This window comes from Protopterus annectens, chromosome 6.part1 (assembly GCF_019279795.1).
Source record: "Protopterus annectens isolate FY-2018-M chromosome 6.part1, PAN1.0, whole genome shotgun sequence".
Taxonomy (NCBI): domain Eukaryota; kingdom Metazoa; phylum Chordata; order Ceratodontiformes; family Protopteridae; genus Protopterus; species Protopterus annectens.
Genome location: NC_056738.1, coordinates 89,010,299 through 89,032,064, shown reverse-complemented (window position 1 = coordinate 89,032,064; position 21,766 = coordinate 89,010,299). Strand labels below are relative to the sequence as shown.

The following is a 21,766-nucleotide window of genomic DNA, read 5'->3' as shown; positions in this document are numbered from 1 at the left end:
CCTAGTCCTCCTCCTTTTTCTCTTTTCTCCTTTTCAATCTCTCTGGGTTGTGTGTGTGTGTGTGTGTGTGTGTGTGTGTGTGTGTGTGTGTGTGTGTGTGTAATATGTCTAAGGAAAGTAAGGAGCATAAACCCTCAGGGTTCAAAAAGTGCATGAAATGCTCCCAAAAGATGTCCTTAACGGATGGCCACAGTAGCTGTGTCTACTGCGTAGGGGCCATCCACTTACAATAGTCGTGTTTGTTCTGCCATACTTTCTCTCCTAGAGTGTTGCAGGAGAGAAAGAACAAACTCATACTTAAGGGTCTATTGAAACCATGTTTTGAGGAAGCACTATCCAGTTCTTCGGCTTCCTCTAAGTCTGGGAAATCAAAATCCTCAAAAAGGCCTTCTCTGGCACTGGCTGGTGTCTCTGAGCCACTTCCTAAACAGTCGAAACAATCCAAATCTGCCTCCTCGATTCCTCAGCCTTCGGAGCCGAAGGAGAGCATCATGGTGGTGTCAGAGTCAATTACAGGTGTTTGGAACCGATCTCTGAACCTATCGATACAGCAGTTGACTCTGCTACTCGGAGCCGGTCTGTAAGCTCCCTACCGGTTTCCGTAACAATTAAGTCTCCAGTGCCCCCCAGGTCAAGATCCCCAACTATGTCTTCCAGGAACCTTTCAGAAGAAGATGTGGAGAAGGTAGTGCTGAGACTCTTAAAGTTGTCTGCCTTACCAAAATGATTGTTGGCTCTGACCCAGTCGGCTCCGGAGCCACTTGGCCCAGCTTTACCCTTGTCTGCTATTCCTCCTCCGAGCCATACTGGCCTTTCCGTGCTGGAGTGCTTGATGCCAACGGAGGAAATGCCGGCTCCAACTCACCTTGTTGCTGCCTTGGAGCTGGGTTCAGCTCCGACATGCTCAGTGCCATCCTTCGTGTCCAGGAGCCAAAACTCTCCTGTCGGCACCAACAGGGAGGGTTGGAATCGATCTTCTTCTGTTCCGAGGCTTCTTCTCTGTGCTTTGGCCAGGGTGAGCTCGGACCCTGCATCTATCTCGGAGCCGACAGCTCTGGGTCCGGCACCGACCTGCGTCTCTTCGGAGTGGGGTAGGTCTTCCGAGCCAGAGAGGTTGGCGTTTGAGATGATGAGCGTGCTGTCTCATTCTCCAGCCCCTACCATTGGCACCAGCACTCCTCCCCCAAGAGCACCCACTTCAGTCTCAGCCCCTACTCTCTCTGGAGACAGCAGAGACCTGCAGCCTCAGGAGCCATCAGCTGGTGGCCCCCACTCTTTCAAGGCTTCCCTGTAATATCCTTCCCAGGAGCCTCCCCAGAAGAGGTTATGTAAGAGGAAACATATTGACTTCCAGGATGAGACTTTGACATCAGACACTGACCTCGAAGAGTCAGAAGGGGTCCCCTAAGTCGTCCTCTGATGATGTCTCCTTTGTGGACATTTTAGATATCCTTAGGCAGAGGTGCAACTGGCCCACTGTTAACCCTTCTGATGAGGAGTCGGTGTACCTGAAGGCTTTCGGGTCTCAACCTTCTGTCTCTTGGGTGTCCCCACCTTTTGACGAACTGATGGATCTAGTTAGTCAAAAGGTGTGGGATACTCCTGACACCATGGAGCCAGTCCCCAGGAGACCAAATAAGTTCTTGTCTGCCCCTCCTGGTAAAGAGTTCTTGTCCAAGGGCATTCCCATAGATGCCATGGTGGTAGCGGCGGCGGCCACAAAGAAGGAGTTAGCGGAGACTTCTTCATCTGTTCATCTGCCAAACGTGGAGTCTCGACAGATGGACAGATTTGGGAAGCGTATTTTCAGTTCAGCGGCCTTTACCCTTCGATCGCTGAACTATCTCATGCACTTCACGAGGTTGCAGAGTGATTTCCTCAAGGAGTTAGGAGAGTCCATGTAAGGTTCATGTACTGAGGGAGTTCTGACAAGATTTCTACTCAGTTGTCCACCTTAAATTCTGTGGTTAACTTCTTCATGTGACTTATCTCTTATGCTGTGGATGGAGCGAATAGAGCAGCGGGTTCCGGAGTTGCCTTGAGGCGCCACTCCTGGATGCGCTTATGTAATTTTGCGGAACCGCTCAAGTCTACTTTCACCAATGCCCCGTTTAATGGTTCCTCATTGTTTGGTTCAAAGGTGAAGGATACACTCTCTCGGTGTGAACAAGAAGGAAAGACGCTTTCTGCCATGGGAGTGTGTTTTACTGTCCCTTCCAGACCATACCCCAAGGGTCAAAGGGGCAGTAAAATGTGGTTCAAGAAGTCCCAGTGGGTCTTTCCTGACACACAGGGTGAATCCTCCTTCAGAGGCAGAGGAGGAGGAAATGGCAGATGCCCTAGAGGCAGGGGTGGTCCGCAATACCAACAAGGCTGTGATTCCTTAGAAGAACAGCCTTATCAGCGCTCCTGATGTGGAGCCCGACTACGCTTCTCTGGGGCCGATTGGTGGTCACATTTCTTTGTACCAAGAAGCCTGGCTAAATATCACCCATGACAAGTGGGTACCAAGAATTGTTACCAGAGGCTATATCATGCCCTTTTCCCTATCACCATTTGTTCCCAAAAGGATCCCAGATGTACCACCCAATCACAGGGATCAGGCAGCTGTGGAGATTAACAAGTTGCTCTTAAAAAGAGTCATCCAGCCCATCCTAGCAAACCAGATAGGATCCGGAACTTACTCCAGGTTCTTTTTAGTTCCAAAACGAACCGGAGATTGTAGGCCAATATTGGACCTCAGCAGATTGAACGAATCAGTGAAGAAGGACAAGTTTCAGATGGTAACACTGCAGTCTATACTCCCGTTGTTAGGGAAAGACTTTTGGATGTGCTGTCTGGATCTTCAGGATGCATGCTACCACATAAAAATGGACAAGGCGTCCAGAAGCCATCTACGCTTCCAGCTGGGAGCCAGTCACTATCAGTTTTATGCTCTGCCCTTTGGTCTCACCACAACCCCCAGGGTGTTTACCAAATGCATGGCAGTAGTGACAGCTCACCTGAGACATCAGGGATTCCAGGCGTTTCCGTATTTGGACGACTGGCTCCTGACCACCCCCCACCAGGCATCTACTCCTCCAAAACAGGGATGCCACGATTCAGCTTTGTGCTTAGTTAGGGATCTCCATAAATTGGAAAAAATCTGCATTATTGCCGTCTCAGTCTGTGATTTTTATAGGTGCAGAGGTAGACACAGTGAACATGACAGCTCGTCTCCCCGCCTAAAGGGCACAGAACTTAATCTCCCAAGTTCAACATTTTCTCCTGTTGCGAAAAGTCAAAGCGAAGTGGGTTCTTCAGCTCCTTGGGACTATGGCTTCCACAATTCTATTGGTACCATTAGCCAGGGTGCATATGAGAATTCTCCAGTGGCTTCTGTCTTCCCAGTGGTCTTTCCAATCTCTCCCACTGAGTCATCCTATGTTGTTGACGGAATCATATCAAGAAGGACCTTCGTTGGTGGATAGCTCCCAGTCAACTGATCACGGGTGCCCCCTTTGTTCTGGCCCAACCCGTTGCCACTGTGACCACATATGCCTCCCAGATCGGGTGGGGGGCATTATCTCGGCAGGACTGTTCAAGGCACATGGCAAGAACACAAGACTCATCTGCATATCACTGTTCTGGAGATGAGGGCGGTGCTTCTGGCGTTGCAAGCACTTCAAGACCTTCTTCCTCTAGGGACAATTGTGATACAATCAGACAGCATGTCGGTGGTTTGGTATATCAGCAAACAGGGCAGTACCAGATCTTACCCACTCTGTCGAGAAGCCATGCAAGTTTAGTAATGGGAGATTTCTTCCCAGCGCTTTCTGGTTGTAACGCACATTCCAGGGACGACCAACATGATAGCCAACAAGCTCAGCCGGGCAATCCTAATGCCTCATGAGTGGTCTCTGAAACGGGAAACAGTGGATCAGATTTTCTGGAAATGGGGACAGCCTTGATGCGACCTTTTTGCCAGCCCAGTCAATACCAAATGCAGCAGCTGTTTTTCCCTCTATTTCCCCCTCTGGGGGAGTCTCCAAGAGATGCTCTGGCTCATGATTGGCCTATGGGACTTCTGTATGCCTTTCCTCCAAAGTGATTCAGAAAGCCAGTCGGCTGAGAAGCAAGTTGATCCTCATTTCTCCTTGCTGGCCTTGTCAGGTCTGGTTCCCCTTCCTCGAGCCTTTCCTCCTGGACAATCCTTGGATTCTGGACCCAGTTCCAGATCTATTGACTCACATGTCGGGTTTGCTACACCCCTCAATCCACACCCTCAAATTGACAGCGTGGCTGCTTCAGTTCCATCCATAGTCAGGCTTCATGATGTATCATCCTCAGTGTCACATATTCTTATGTCCTCCCATAATCCTTCAACTAGGAGGCTGTATGGCAGTAAATGGAAAAGATTTTCTATTTGGGCACAGAAAATGAATGTAGATCCATACACTGCTTCTATCCCTGTGATTCTGGATTTACTTTCTGAGCTTTTTCAGCAATGATCTGCCGCTGCCACTGTCAGAGTCCAGTTGGTAGCGATTTCTCATTTTCACTTAGGTTTTCCAGATACCATTTTAATGTCTCATAAACTATGCAAGACCTTTTTGAAAGGGGCCACTCTATTGAGACCACCTCTGCAAGAACCACTGGCTTCTTGGGATTTAAATTTTGTGTTGTCCAAATTGACTTCTCCCTCCTTTAAACCCTCCCACTCATCTTCTCTAAAATTTTTGTCTTGGAAGACCTTGTTTTTTGTAGCTATCACATCAGCTAGACGGGTATCGGAGCTACAGGCCTTGTCTATTAAGCCACCGTATTTTATTTTTCACAAAGACAGAGTGTCATTACATACTAATCCTGCCTTTTTCCCGAAAGTTTGTTCTAATGCTACCTTAAACCAATCAATAGAACTCCCAGTTATCTTCCCTAACCACTGTAATGCAGTTGAGTACCATTTTCATCAGCTAGATGTTCATAGACAACTGCATTTTTATCTACAGCGGACTAAGGTTTTCAGGAAATCAGATCAATTATTCATTTCCTTTTCTGATTTTAGATTGGGCTTACCATTTTCTAAAGTGACACTATCTAATTGGATTTCCAGTTGTATAGCCTTTATCTATAGCTCGGCGCGCAAACCTTTACCCTACAGGATCAAGGCTCATTCTACCAGGTCGCTGTCTACCTCTGCAGTCTTTCAGGCAAGGGTTCCACTTGATAATATTTGTGCAGCAGCTACGTGGGCTACCCCTCACACTTTTATTACACATTACAAATTGGATTTGGCATCCAGGGGTAGAGCATCCTTTGGCTCCACGGTGCTCAAGAATATTTTCCAGTGAGCCACCGAAGAATTAGGCGCTAGGGACGCTGTCCCATATGTAAAAATTAAGGTGAGATCGGACTACCTAACATTAAGAAGTTATGTACTCACCATAACGTTCCATATTGGTAGTCCATCTCACCCTTCATTTTTACCAACCCGCCCTCCTGCCCCCATCCTGGAAGATATTGAAGTAATAATTTGGTTGCCCTTGGTTGGAGACCCTTTAGTATTGGTTGTTTTTATGGTTGTTGTTCTAGTGAGCAGCAAACAAGATCTGGGGATTGTATTGGTGCACCATGGGATACCGGCTTAACCACGAGCCAGCTAGAAGTCTTCCACCTTGTAAATCGGCCGAGTCGGAGCCAAGGATCAGCTCCGAACCCATATGTAAAAATGAAGGATGAGCTAGACTACCAACATGGAACATTTTGGTGAGTACATAACTTCTTATTAAAAACTGTATACAGCTTTAGGCATATTTCACCCTTTCTTAATGAGCAAGCACTCATTATCATTATTTGCAGACTCACTGCATCACATTGCAACATTATGTCTGTCATTTGTATAGCCATGGACTTCTGGGAATTCTATTTTAATTATTATCCAGTGAACAAATAAAATTCCACTTGCCCTCTTCCCTGTATTCTGATTCAAATCAGAATTTGGCCCCTCTATTCCATCCTATTTATATTTTACCCCCCCCCAGCACAAGGTCTTTAATGACTCTTCTTTCCCTGTCCAACTACTTTTTCATTCTCAGTGTATCTGCCTCCATGTGCACTTGTACATAACACTGTAGACACACACACACACACACACACACACACACACACACACACAGATATATATAAATGAATGTTCCTGTTACACTAAACACTTCCCTTAGTTTGATTGTGAAGAATCGAGAGCAACCACTGTATAATATGATAAACTAATCATGTGCAATAATAATAACAACAATCAGCTTCATTTTTGCATTATTAGCAAATAATCCAACTAATCCCACCCATATGTACTGTTTCATCAGCAGAAAATCTTGTAAACTCTCTCCTTCTTCTTATAATTGTATTCAGCAGAATAGGCAAGGTTTCTTCTTTCCTTCTCATTCCCTATTATGTTATCAAATCAGTGTAAACACTGCAGCCCTTTCTTTTTCATGCTACACTTTGTTTTCTGTACCCACCTTCTGCTCCTTACCTCTCTACTGCACCCTGTCATTTCTTCCTCCCTATGTGTCCATCCTCCTATGTCTATTTGTGCATGACTTTATTTGGATTGTGATTAGGCAATGGTACATCTACGTGGCATACCACCCCTAATTTAGTCACATAAATCCAAAGATGAATCTAAGGAACCTAGTTATGGTAGTCTCAAGCAATGACACCATCCCACATAAGTAAATTCTGGAAAGCTGACGAAGCTGAGGCTGCAGTGGAGTATTCTCTCTGTTGCTTAATATATCAGTGTTAAAAAAAATCTAATGGTACATTGACTTTAAGGTCATATTTCTCAAATCCCTCTCACATGTTCTGTTTATCACAATACTTAGAAAAGATCTGTTTTCCCTTACTTGTAAGTACATTTGATATTGCAGGCATATTATTGGTTTTATTTATGACCCTACCCACATAAAGACAAGAATCTTATATGCTCAGTGGCCACTCCTCTTCCAGGGGCTTAAACAGGGGAGCCACTAGCTATTTTAGATATCATTGCAACTGTAGTCCATTTCATGTTGCTCCTACAAATGCAATAGTTCTAAAGAACCTTCCTGTAATCAAGCTGGCATGAATTAATTGACTGTCTGCATGCATCATATAACTTTTCCCGTTTTTATTATTATTTACTGTAGTATTGTCATCTCACCCATTTTCTCTCAAACCGCAAATCAGAAAACAGTAGACAATTCTATCATGACAATTAGGGCCTTGACACCTAACTGACTAGTATACAGCATTAATTATTAATAGCTAAGAAGAATATTTAATGTAGTCCAACAGTCCAGCATGTGAAATCAGTTTTCTCCTCAGTAGCTTAACAATCTTGGACATCCAAGATGGCTGCACACTGATCAACAGTATAATTTCAGCTTTCATATTGTGAAAAAAACTGAGAGATACGGGCCAGTAATTCTGCCAATTTTTGAAAATTCATTTACTGGCTAGTACACTGCCTGGATACTAACAAAGAAGAAACTTAGAGATCATGAAAGAAAATCAACTAGAAAAGGTGAAGAGGAAACACTGACTAAAGAATCCTGCAGCAGTTCAGTAAAAAGCAGTTCAAGCTCCAGCTTTGATACCAGACATAGCTTCTAGTAATCCAGAGGAAAAAATAAATCAAATGTGCTCAAAGTTGATTAAAATAAACAATACGTTGAAGGAGTATATTCATTCAGATAACAAAAGGCTAGAAATATAAGCATTACAATGTAAAAAGAGAAGAAGGGCTGGAAAAAACATGTTTGAGTTAATATGCTATAATCTTGGCTTGTTGAGTTGGGAGATGGGGTGTAAAAGTACACAAATTATAATGTATGTAGAGCTGTGTTTTTTTTTTTTACTTTTGCAGCGGTGAGTGTCTGGAAGAATGCCCTTGGCTTAATCTGATACGTTTTTGTGTAAGCAAGTAAATAAATAAGAGAACACTGAATGTAATGAAAATATTTCATTTAACAAATAAATGTTCAGTGTTAGGTAAGAGGTCTGCAGCTGAGGGCTGTACATTTTGTTCTTATATTTTGAAGGAGACCGTCTGACTACAGGAACAAACAGTAAAAGCCAGAGCATTTTTAAGGATAAAAGTTAATGTTTTCTGAAAACATACAAGCTGTTTTAAACATCTGAAAGAGGAATAAAGATAAGAAAAGAACAGACAGCAAGTAGTGTAAGTAGGAGCACAGACTGTAATGTGTACCTTTGCATGGATAACCGTAGTTTTAGGTTAGGTAATGCCTGTGGCTGCAGCTGTCAAATTTCAGACAATTGTTCCTATCAGGAGGTTAAACTTCATTATTTGAAGATGTACATAGTTTTGTGTGTTTGTTATAAGTTAATAGGGTATGGTGATATTCTGGGGGGGGTTGTTTGTTTGAGGGTGTTCATTAAAAGAAAATGTCTTGAAAAATGTGACACAACTTAAAATGCAGATGACAAGAAACAACTCTATAAAAGATCACCCCGAAAAACAGTGAGTGCATGTAACATGAAAGCTGGAAACAGATGTTTAAAAAAGCTGTTATGTATAATAGGTGGGAATAATAACCTCTTATCTTAACAATTACACTGTCCGTATTGTTTTGGAATGTCTCTCATGTATAAATAAAAAAAGTAGAGAGTATTAAATTATATTAGGAAATACTGAGTGCAAATAGCAATGCTAAGGGAGATACATTTGGAAAGAAGTGAGCATGTGATTTTGATAAAGGAAGGATTTCAGGGTGGATATTCAGGAGAGTATCAGTGACAAAGGAAAAGGGGAGTATGTATACTAATTGCTAGAAGAACTCCAGTGCTTATAGATGAAGAAAAAATACTAATGATAGATTTGTGGAAGTAAGGGGCTACTGGTAAGGGAAGAGAATTACACTAGCATGTATTTATATTCCACCTAAAACTACTGTTAGGGTGTTCAAGAAAATTTGGGGAGAAATAATCAGCTTTCAGCAGGGAATATTACTTATAGGTGAGGACTAAAATTTAATTTGGAACAGCAAAAATGTATTGGGGAACTTAGACGGGAAAGTATAACAAAATAGGGTAGATTTCTGAAGAAATTATGAAAATATTTGGTATGGAAGATGTTTATTCAGTCGTAGGAACTCTGAGATAATTTACTTATTATTCCCCAAGGTACAATATGTGGGCTAGACTAGAAAGAAGTTATATTTCACAGGAACATGTGCATATAGCTGAAAACTTTAACACACATCCAATAATTTCAGATCATGCACCAATAACAGCTACGATAACAAATGCAGGGTAATGAAGTAAAAATGAGACACTGGCAGTTCCCCACCTACCTGTTAAAAAGAGAGGAATTTAAGGAATGGGTAGCGGAAATTATTCAAAATTTATTAGGGAAGATAGACATTTCTTCATAAGTTATAGCTAGTGAGTGGGCTAAAATGAAAGTGGAGTTTAAAAATAGGGTAGAAATAAAAGAAAAAAATTATATGGTTAAGAAGTAACAGGAATTATTTAGAGGAGCTGACAAAGGTTAAAGTATTGCGGAATAAGAGGAATCCCACAGAACAATAAGACGTGCAATTGCAGAATGCTAAATTGAAAATAAGGGAGTATATGGATAATATGCATGAGTTTAGAAAGATTGATGTTAAAAACTGTTTTTTTTTTTTAATTATAGCTGCAGAGCACACAAACTTTTAGCACAACAGCTTAGGAAATAGAAAATAGAATGGGTTGTTGCTAAATGTAGGGAACCTATAACAAGGAAAATAAACAGAGATCCTGTAGAGGTATTATAGATATTTCTGAAATTTTATGAAAATTTGTGTTACTCACAGAAATGTGGAAATCAGAGCACAAATGGATATATTTATGGAAGACTTAAGTATGCCAAAGTTAGAGGAAGATGAGGCTCAACAATTAACAGTTAAGACAGGAGATGAGAAAAAATGGTGATATACAATCAGTCTGTAGGAAAGATTGCAGGAATAGTTGGTATCCATGTGGAAGTGTAGAAGCTAGGAGGGACAAAACTGAAGACCACCTGCAAGTTTTTGTATAACAGTTACTCTCCTGTCACTATGCCTACTCTAATAACATCATCACATTCAAAACAACTTCTCACATTCTCAGTTCTCCCTTTCCTTATTGTACCCTACTTTCTAAATTCCTATGAACACTATAGCCTCACAGAAGCCAGTAATCTCTCCAAACACATAACTTTAACTGCCATAAATTCATCTCATCACTATTTTAACTTCATATTTTCTCCCAGCTGCCTCGCTACAAAATTTCATAGAAAGATTCACATTACCTACTCCCATCAAAAAGACAGAAAATCGCTACTCATTTCCCCTAAACCCTCTGACTGGTTAAAAAGATTAATTCTTTCTCTGCTAGCAGGTGACATTCAACCCAACCCAGGCCCAAACAACACCACAACAGCAAACCCTCTTTGCACTCTCTCCTCTAACTCAAATATACTAACCAAACCCCCAAACTCTCTAACGATAGCTCACCTTAACATCAGGAGTATTAAAAATAAAATAGCCTCCCTTCATGCACTACTTGACGTACAGTCATTCGACATCCTTTGCTTGACTGAAACCTGGCTTAAACCAGTAATTCAGGACAAAGAGATTATTCCCCCTGGCTACAACATCCATCGACTTGACCGCACTATAAAAAAAGGTGGTGGAGTAGCAATCCTCTATAAATCAGGGATGCAAATCACTACCTTACAGGATAAACCTCCCTCCGAAAGTAATGCTGAAATCCTTATATCCAAACTCCAAATTAATGCCTACAAATCCATCTATATAATCTGCATATACCTGCTCCCAGGCAACAACAGTAGTACCTTAGAAGAAATCCTTAGCTGGCTGGCCATACACTTTCCACAAGAAACAATAGTCCTTGGAGATGTCAATATAGACTGGAATACCTGCTCTTCAGCTAACCCTTCCACCCTCTTAAATCTTCATGGTTTTTCACAAACTATTCTCTCCCCTACTAGAACAAATAAACCTAGCAACAAAGAAAGCATTTTAGACTGGATTCTGATAAATAGCCACCACCAAACATATACAGTAGGTACACTGCCTGATGATATAAGTGACCATGCCCTTAGTTACCTAATTAGACATAAAACTGATACCCCTAATGTAACAAAATACAAACTGGTTAGAACAAACAAAACTTTTAACCCTTATAGATTTGAAGCAGCACTTAGGTCCTGCAATTGGTCTCCTCTTAAACACCTCCAACTGGATGATGCCGTGACATATTTTAACTCTAAATTCTTATCTATTCTTGACGCACATGCTCCCACTAGGTCCATCAGACTTTTCTCAAAAGCCGCCCCTTGGCTAACAAAGGACACAAGGCAAAAGATTATTTTGAAAAATAAACTCTGGTCCAAATACCGCAGTACTAAAGATCCCACTGACCAACTCAACTTTAGACAAATAAGAAACATTACAAAAAAAGCAGTAATTCTGGATAAAAGAAACTACCACTGCCATTTGCAACAGGCTAACCTGCATAACCCACAAAAGTTCTGGGCAGGAATAAATAATCTCATGAAGCCTGGCCAATCGGACACTCCAAGCCCAGCAGGCACCTCCCAAGATAACCCCAAACAGCCTGCCAATGCCTTTAATACCTTCTTTACTGAAACTGTCCAGGCTCTTTCCAATCAACTCTCCCCTGATATCTCCCGTCTTTCCTCTTCCTCTAACACTTCCATTCCCACATTTCAACTTCAACCGGTTCCCTCTGCACTCATTCGTTCTCTGCTACATAAACTTAAACCATCCTCTCCATCTGCTGACCATCTACCTGCTGTGTATCTAAAAGTTGCTGCTAATGCATTAACCTATCCCATCATCATCCTGATTAACAGAACCATTGAAGAAGGCTACATTCCTTCTCTCTGGAAAATATCTCATATTATTCCCCTTCATAAAGGTGGAAAGTCAACTGAACTCTCTAACTACCGACCCATAGCCTTGCTCTCTCCTCTTGCTAAAATCATGGAAAAATGTGTCCAGAAGCAACTTCTGAAACACCTGTTAAACAACAATCTGTTAGCAAATTGTCAACATGGTTTTAGACCCTACCATAGCACCACCTCTGCCTTCCTCTCCTTCACAGACTGCATCAATAAAAATAGGAACAATAATACCCTTAGCTCTGCTATATTCATTGACCTATCCAAAGCCTTTGATATGGTCAATCATGAAATACTGTTACACTTACTTAAATCATTTGCACTAGACACAAGCTCAATTAAATGGTTCCACTCTTACCTGCACAACAGAAAACAGGCAGTGCGGTGGCAAAACAACTTATCCAACCACCTCCCCATTACTCTTGGAGTCCCCCAAGGCTCAGTTCTTGGCCCTCTCCTCTTTTCAATTTTCATTAATGATCTTCATACTCATATTTCTCCTGCCACCTGTATACAATATGCAGATTATTGTACTTTAATCTGTTCTGCCTCATCCCCCTCTGTACTGCATTCTCTCACCCAAAAGACTTTTGAAACCGTAGAGATTTGGTTCCTTAAACAATGATTAATTTTGAACCAAAAAAAAAAAAAACAAATAATTACTCTTATCACCAACCCAAAAATCCTCTCCACTGAATTTCTGTGTCACATCAAATAATGGCACAAACATATCACCTGATCCAACTACCAAACTCCTCAGAGTTGAAATAGACAACAATCTGACCTTTGACATGCACATCAGCAATACTATAAAATTAGTTAACAGAAAACTAGGCTCCCTCTATAGAATTAAACCATTCCTTACTCCACTTCCCAGAACTTCCATTGCTCAGACCCATCTTATTTCCACTCTCCTGTATGCCTCTCTTATCTACACCTCAGTGTCCAAAGCTAACCTCAGCAAACTGTCTGCTGCCTACAACAATATTGCCAGATTTGCCACTAATTCTAATTTTAGAACTCATCACTGCCAAAACTTAAGGCAACTATGATGGCTCGAACTACAAAACCAAATTCTGTTTCACCAGATCTCCTTAGCCCACACAATCCTTTACAAACCCACAAATACCCCCATTCTCACATCACTTATCACTCCTTACTGCAATCTTAAAAGCCTTCGTTCCTCCGACAAACTACTTATATCGACTAGTAAACCCAATAACTCAGCTGGCAAATCCTTGTTCTCCAACACTGTAGGAAAAACCTGGAACACTCTTCCTCACAATCTCACAGCAATCTCCTCTCTTCCCTGCTTCAAATCCCAACTCAAAACACACCTCAAAACCCACTGGCTCTGCCCCTGTAGCAACCCTGACTAGTCTACCTTGGATATATAGGTACTCTCAACTTTTCTGCTGTAAATAACTAGCTTTACTTGTGCATCTAGGTACTCACAATTTTTTTTTAGCTTTAAGAAACTCTTAACAAAATACACTCGCCATTTCTCAACTTCTACTTTCTACTTAATATTTAATGATTTTTGATGTATATATTATAACCATGCTTAATTTTTTTTTACCTGTTATTACAAATGCTTGCATGTGGAACTTTTCTCCCCGGGCCTCTGCTGAAAATGGACATATATCCAGTTGGACTAGCCCGGTCAACAAATGTAAAATAAAAAAATAAAATAAACAGTATTTGAAAGGGGAGGGGAAGCACTAACATCCTATAAGAAAGCTGCAGTATTTTTTGTAATACCTAAAAGTGATAAAGACCCATCCGACCCAGATTCATATGGGGTTAATTCAATTTTATCCATGATTATAATGTGTTTATGTTTATAATAGCTGATATAATGGCAAATATGTTGCCAAAATTGATAGATATGGATTATTATAGTTTTGTGGAGGGGAGGTAAACCTTTGACAACATTACTAGAACATTGTTGATCCAGAGGGAAATAGAATGTAAGAAAATACCACTATTATTGGTGGATCTTGATTCAGAGAACTATTTGACAGAGTAAGCTGGGATTTTATGAGTAGGGCGTTGCATTTCCTGATAAAATAATAAGGTTATTTAGAAGAATATTTGAGGGATTGGAGGCATCAGTCAAAGTGGAAAGCTTCTTCTCTGTTTGTGTCTAAACAGAAGAACAAGGTAGGGGTGTCCTCTTTCTCCTTTATTTGCATTATGTTTTGAACCATTGGCAAAGAAAATAAGGGACTCAGAAATTAAAGGATAGAATTCGTATGGTGTTCAAGAAAAGTTGGCTTTATTTGTAGATGATGATATTTTGTATCTGATAGAACCAGAAAAGGACATCTCAGTGTTATGGAATATTCTGAGATAGTTCTGGGGTTTTTTGGGATATAAAGTTAATGAAGATAAAAGAAAGGCTTTAACTATAAACTATGTACCCACACATGAATTGATCCAACAATACCTGTATTTATGGAGACATGATGAAATATTTTAGAGTGTGGATTAAAAAGAATACAGTTATGGAAGCTAAGAATATGTGGCAAGATACTAAACCACAGGTAATACAGAAACTGAGAAACTAGAAGTTCTTGCCTATGGATAGCAAGATGCAAGCAGTACAATGTTTTGGTCCCTTCGGTTTTATAGACAGGTCAGGCATATTTTTATCAAACAGATGAGAAGTCGTGGACAGTAGTTAATGAAGTGTTGAAGGGTTTTATTTGGGAGGGGAAGAGGCCAAGAGTCAATTGGATGCTGTCAATAGAACAAGGAGGTTTAGGATTACCTGATTCAAGAAATAAGGAGAAAGAGGGATTTTGGATGCACATTATTAAGGAGAATAACAGCAGCTATACAGAATAATATATTCATAAAGTATCAGAAAATATTCAAACATCTAAGCCAACACAAGAATTGAGAAAGGAGATTTTGCTGATAGGGATGACTGCATATAGGGGTACAGAAAATAGGCAGGAGGGGGCTGGAATTTACTGGGAAAAAACTGGCCAAAGAACCAAGCTCTATTGGGAGCAAATAACTAATGAGGGAAAGGTAACAGAAGGCCGGAGAGGCCAAGAAGACATTTGGACTGCTTTCGTATCAATGATTGATAGAGTATAGGCAAAGAGAAAGGATAGGGGAATCTTAAGTGAAAGAGCTTTTCTGGTCGAGGTTTTAGTTGAATCTGGAACAGAAGCTGCTGTTAAAAAGGGATAATTAGTAAGACATATAAAATATTGAAGGATTACTATATGAATCAATCAAATGAGGTTAGAAAACATTGGGAAAAGGCTGGATAAGAAGTTCACAAGGAAACAGTGGGAGGTCATGTGTAAGGCTCACACAATGTAACATATATAGGATTTTTTGAATAGGTATTTTTATACCCCAGCAGACTCCAAAGACATTTTTCCTGTGGTATATAGCAAATGTTGGATGCGTGATGGGGAAGAAAGGGGTTACTGAGGACATATGTTATAGGAATGTAATGAGCTGGCAGACTTCAGAAATTCCCTACCGAGTATTCTGTCAGAAATATTAAATGGGTGTGACTAAGGAAATGATTTTTTTAGCTGGGATACAGGATCTGAATTGCCTGGACATAATAAGGCATTGCTAAGTTTAATTCTGATGGATACCAAAAAAAGCAGTTACTAGAAAATAGAAATCAAAGTTTAAACCAACTGTACTTGAATATTGTTACAGACATAAAAGAACTGGAAAGGATGCCTTTAGAAAAGGGTAGGAGCAAATTACATATGGAAACATAAGATGTTATGTGATCCTATCTCGCCTACATTCTGTACTGATGGGCTCGGAGCCAATCCCTCGGCTCCAACTCGGCACGCTATGCTATAGAGCGAGGCCTCTTATTGGCTGAGCTATTTCTTATCCCAGGATGCACCACCACTAATCCCCCAGATCTCGTTTGCCGCTTACAAGCTAAGACGTGGTCTCAACTTGGCTGGGCTAAGTACTAATTTATTTAGACTTTTCCTGTCAGGAATTTCCTGGTTTTCAACCCAAAAGCTGTTTTAACAGCTACCTTTGTGATACGCGTGTATTTTTGTTTATTTGTTGAGAAAGTGGTTATATTTTGTTATGGGAAGGTTTCCGTTTTAGTTAGAGGGGCCTTCCCCTTTTGCTATTCTAGCGTTATTGTGACTAGCGTTTTTTTTAGTGGGTCAAGTACCCGTTTTAGTTAGAGGGTCTTGACCCTCTCTCTCTCTGTGTTTTTCTTTTCTTGTGCACTTGTTTGTGTAAAAAAAAAAAAATATATAATATAATAACTTTACAGTTTAAACTTGTTATTTAGATATTTCTGTGTTGTTCTCTAGACATGTCCAAAGAACATAAACCCTCCGGGTTTAAAAAATGCACGAGGTGTGGTTTTAAGATGTCCATAACGGACGACCACTCGTGCGTTTACTGTTTAGGCCAAGCACCTACAAGAATTGTGTAGCGTGTGTCACGCCTTCTCATCAAGAGTCCTCCAGGAGAGGAAAACAAATTAATCCTTAAGGGATTAATCAAGCCATCCTTCGAGGAGGCTTTATCTTCGCCTCCTCTCCTTCAAAAAGAAAGCCGGCTCCGACAAGTCTGTCGGAACCGACTGCCAAAAACCTAGGCAGACTTCTCCATCGGCTCCACGGACTTGAGCCGAGGGCGAACAGTCTGCCTCGATGCCTCCAGTCTCGACCCTCTGGTTTCGAGCCGAGGACTGGGGCATCGAGGCGGGTCACCTTCATCGGCTCCACTGATATTGGAGCCGATGAGGGTTACCGCTCAGACTCTTCCCTTCGAGCGAAGTCCTTATCGGCACAGAGGAAATTGCCTTGAGATCTCCCTCGAGCCGATAGTGGTAGAATCCATTCAGAGCCGGTCCCTAGTCCTTTGGAGCCGATGGAGAAATCGGTTCGACCCGATCGGTATCCTCCAGGTCATCCAAGATGTCTGATTCGGACATCGACAGGGTGCTCCTAAGACTCTTCCAGTCTCCGGTGTTCCAAAAGCTAGTTTCGGCTCCAGCCCATTCGGCTTCGGAGCCGATGGTCCACCTCCCTACTATGGTTCCTCCTCCAACAGCCTCGGCACCGTTGGAGCCGGTGCTGGTGGAACCGGTGGAGGTTTTAGGGTCGGGCCCGACCCTTACTCCAACTCCGGCTCTTGGGTCGGAGTTCAGTACACGGACTTCTTCCGTCGGCCCTGGGGGGGATGCTTCGGGATTGATGTTTTTGGTCCCAAGTCTCCCTCTTGGCGCGTCGGCGGCGGGAGTGCCGTCAACTGTTGTGGCCACGGAGGTGGGACCCTCCCAGGATTCTGGTGGTCCCGCCTTCAGGGCTATGAGGAGTGCATTAGCCAAATCTTCTTTGGCTACCTCCACGGTCTCCCCAACTCCTTCCCTGCATACCGAGACTGGGTCTTTGGCAGTCCCCCTGTCCTTAGACAGCAGAGCCCCGGGCCTGAGGTTACCCCCACTGGGGTTTCCTCCTGGAGGTCCTTCTGAAGCCTCTTCGAAGAACCCCCAGGAAAAGATCGTGCAAGAGGAAGCACGTTGACTCCTGATGAGTCTCTTACATCAGACACTGATCTCGATGATGCAGAGGGGTCCCTAAGTCGTCCTCGGATGATGTCTCCTTTGCAGACATCCTGGAAGCCCTTAAACAACGAGGCGGCTGGCAGTCCAAACCTCCTTCTGCTGATGAGTCGGTGTTCCTTAAGGCCTTCGGGCTCAGCCCTCCGCCTCCTGGGTGTCTCCGCCCTTGACGAAGCTCTTGGATTTGATCTGTCAAGGCTGGGAACACCCAGACTCTGTGGAACCGTGCCTGCTCGTCCAATAAATTCCTCTCGCACCCCTGAAAAGAGTTTCTAACTAAAGGTGTGGCTGTAGATGCTTTGGTGGTGGCATCTGCTACCCAGCAAGATGTAGCAGAGGCTTCGACGTCCGTCCATCCTCCTAATAAGGAGTCTAGGAGCATGGATCGGTACGGAAAGCTCACCCTAAGTTCAGCGGCCTTTACATTAAGGTCCTTGAACTACCTTACGCACTTTACTAGATTTCAGAGGGATCTGATTAAAGAGCTATCCGATACCCTCTTGGGTAACCTGCCTGAGGAGCTGGCCCAGACGGTTGGCTCTCAGCTGGCTACATTGTCGTCCAATTCAAACTCGTCCATGAGGCTCATTTCTTATGCGGCCGAAGGGGCGAGTAGAGCGGCAGGTACAGGCATTGCTCTACGGAGACAAGCCTGGCTCCGCCTGTGTCATTTCGCGGAGGCCTTTAAGTCTTCCTTTGCCGACGCCTTTGATGGGTCTTCCTGTTTGGACCCAAGGTAAAGGACACACTGACCCGCTGTAACAGGAGGATAAGACTCTAACTGCCGTGAGGCACGATTTTCCACTCCCTTCGGCCTTATCCCAAGGCTAAAAGAGGAGGGAAAATGTGGTTCCGTAGATCTCAGAAGCCTTACCCCTCTCAGCAGGAGGATCCCCCTTCCAGAGGCAGGGGAGGGGGGGGGAATTCTTCCGGAAGATGCCGTCCCAGAGGCGGCAGAGGCCCTCGCAACACTGGAGACCGCGAGTCCTTTCGTGGCTCTTCAGCCTTTCACAGTCCCTGAGGGATTGCCCGACTGTGCAGCTCCGGAGCCAGTCGGGGGTCGTTTCTCAAAGCACTTAAAAGCCTGGGAAGGTATCACTCAGGACCGATGGGTGCTTCGAATTATCGCCGGAGGTTACATCATCCCTTTCTCTCATTCTCCACCTCAGTCCAAAAAAATCCCGGACCCGCCACCCAGTCAACGGGATACTGCAGCCTCAGAAGTTTCAAAGCTGCTGCAAAAAGGAGTCATCCAACCGGTCCCCGCAGACCAGATCGGATTAGGGACTTACTCAAGATTCTTTTTGGTGCCAAAAAAGACCGGGGACTTGAGGCCCATTTTGGACCTCAGCATTCTAAACCGCTCAGTCAGAAAGTCCAAGTTCCGAATGGTCACCCTACAAACCATTCTCCCATTGCTGGAGAGAGGTGTTTGGATGTGCTCCATAGATCTCAAGGACGCTTATTACCATATCATGGTACATCAAGCGCCCAGGAGACATCTGCACTTCAGCCTAGGAGGCAGTCATTTTCAGTTCCGCGCGCTGCCCTTTGGTCTCACCACAGCCCCCAGGGTGTTCACCAAGTGCTTGGCAGTCGTGACTGCTCACCTGAGAAGTCTAGGATTCCAGGTGTTTCCATATCTAGACGACTGGCTCCTAACTGCCACCTCCAAGCATCTACTACTGCGGAGTCTACAAGCCACTATATCACTGGGCAGTTCCCTGGGAATCACCTTCAATTGGCCAAAGTCTGTGCTGCTGCCATCTCAACGAATAAGATTCATAGGGGTAGAGATAGACTCAAACCGAATGCGGGTCTATCTACCTGCAGACAGAATACAAACCAGACAGACTCAAGTTCGAGCCTTACTTCCCAGGTCCAAAGTCCCAGCCAGAATGGTCCTGCAGCTATTGGGATCCATGTCCGCCACGGTTCTTCTAGTCCCCTTGGCAAGGTTGCACATGAGAATTCTCCAGTGGCTTCTTTCAGCTCAGTGGTCCTTTCAGGAACTCCCTCTCAGTCACCTCATATGGATCACGGAGACATGCAAACGGGACCTTCGCTGGTGGCTAGTGCCCTCCAATTTGGATCAGGGACGACCCTTTGTTCCACCTCCTCCTGCGGCCACTTTGACCACGGACGCCTCCCAGATGGGGTGGGGGGGACATTCCCTGGGCAGGTCAGTCCAAGGCAAATGGCACCCGGAAGAGACCCTACTTCATATCAACATCCTAGAATTGAGGGCAGTACTTCTGTCCCTTCAAGCCATTCACGATTATCTCCCTCAGGGCGTAATTGCCATTCACTCAGACAACATGTCAGTTGTCTGGTACCTGAACAAACAGGGAGGGACCAGATCCTATCCTCTTTGCAGAGAGGCCACGAGAGTCTGGGAATGGGCAGTCTCGACCAAACGCTTTCTAGTGGCTACTCATATCCCGGGCAAGTACAATGTGATAGCCGACAGACTGAGCAGAACCATCCTGTCTCCTCACGAATGGTCTCTGACCATGACAGTTGCAAGTCAGATTTTCAGCAAATGGGGAGTTCCGTGTTGCGACCTCTTCGCGACTCCACTAAATGCGAAGTGCAAAGAATTCTTCTCTCTAACCCTGGCTCCGGAGAAGAACCCCATGGATGCACTAGCCCGTCCTTGGCCCACCGGCTTGCTTTATGCCTTCCCTCCAGTTCCTCTCTTTCCCAGGGTGATCCAAAAGGCATCTCTCTCGGGGAGCAAAATGATCTTAGTTGCTCCTTACTGGCCTCATCAAGTATGGTTTCCCTATCTTCGAAAATATGCTCTGGAAGGTCCATGGTTCCTGGATCAGATCCCAGACCTTTTGGTTCATCAGTCGGGACTATTCCACCAGTCCCTGCACACCTTAAAATTGACGGCTTAGCTCCTCCTCTTCTGACTATAGTCAGGAGTCATACATTGGATCAAGAGGTTGTACACATATTATCTTCGGCCCATAAGTCTGCTACAAAGAAACTGTATTCTAGCAAATGGAAAAGATTTGCTATTTGGGCTCAACTCCGGGGCCTCGACCCCATCTCTATTCCCGTGGCAGAAGTACTAAAATTTTTAACTTCTCTTTTCAATCAAGGCTCTTCAATCTCTACCATCAAGGTCCAATTGGCAGCGATTTCCAATTTTCACGAATCCATAAACCCACCTTTAATGAGCAACAGATTGTGTAAGACCTTCTTGAAAGGTGCTGCTCTATTAAGACCTCCGATTTCTCATCCTGCACCTCCATGGGATCTCGATGTGGTGTTACGCGCCTTAACTTCCTCCCCCTTTGAACCGGCGGCTACATGTGATCTAAAGTTTTTATCATGGAAGACTGCTTTTCTGGTGGCGATTACATCTGCCAGAAGAGTTTCAGAGCTTCAAGCTTTGTCAGTAAAACCCACGTACTTGGTTTTTCATAAAGACAGAGTATCTCTCAGACCAAATCCTTCCTTTGTCCCTAAAGTTTGTTCCAGTTTCTGCTTACAACAATCGTTAGAACTTCCAGTCTTTTTTCCAAAATATTCTAACAAAGCGGAATTCATATTCCACACACTAGATGTCCACAGGCAGTTGCGTTTTTATTTAGACAGGACCAAACAAACAAGGAAAACAGATCAGTTGTTTGTATCCTTTGCAGACAATAAATTGGGCAAAGCTGTCACAAAGGTCACTATTGCTAAATGGATCAAGGACTGTATTACTCAAGCTTATTCTTATTCTAACAAAGAGCTTACCACCTCTGTCAAAGCTCATTCTACAAGGGCTATGGCTACTTCGATAGCATTTCATTCTAAGCTTGCTATTAGTGACATTTGTGCTGCAGCTACATGGTCTTCCCCGCACACTTTCATTTCCCACTACAAATTGGATGTGGCATCTAGAGGACGAGCTTCATTTGGTTCCACAGTGCTCAGGAGTGTTTTCCAATGAGCCACCCAGGATTTAGGTGCTAGGACGCTGTCCCATCAGTACAGAATGTAGGCGAGATAGGATCACATAACATCTTTTAGTTATGTACTTACCATAACTTTAGATGTTTGGGATCCATCTCGCCTACATTTCTAATAACCCACCCTCCTTCCCCCTTCCTTGGAGATCAGAGGATATCAGAAGGTCCGAATCCTGTTGTTTCATCTTGAAACATCTAACAATGTTATATAAACACGTTGTGCATGTGTGCATGAATGCGGACAAACAAGATCTGGGGGAT

General features: G+C 43.4%; 1 protein-coding gene across 4 annotated transcripts in view; it reads left to right on the top strand.

The window, feature by feature from the left end:
* The window catches only part of METTL8 (methyltransferase 8, methylcytidine), a 1,591,180-nt gene that overhangs the window by 534,412 nt on the left and 1,035,002 nt on the right, over positions 1-21,766 (top strand). The gene's annotated exons all lie outside the window — the stretch shown is intronic.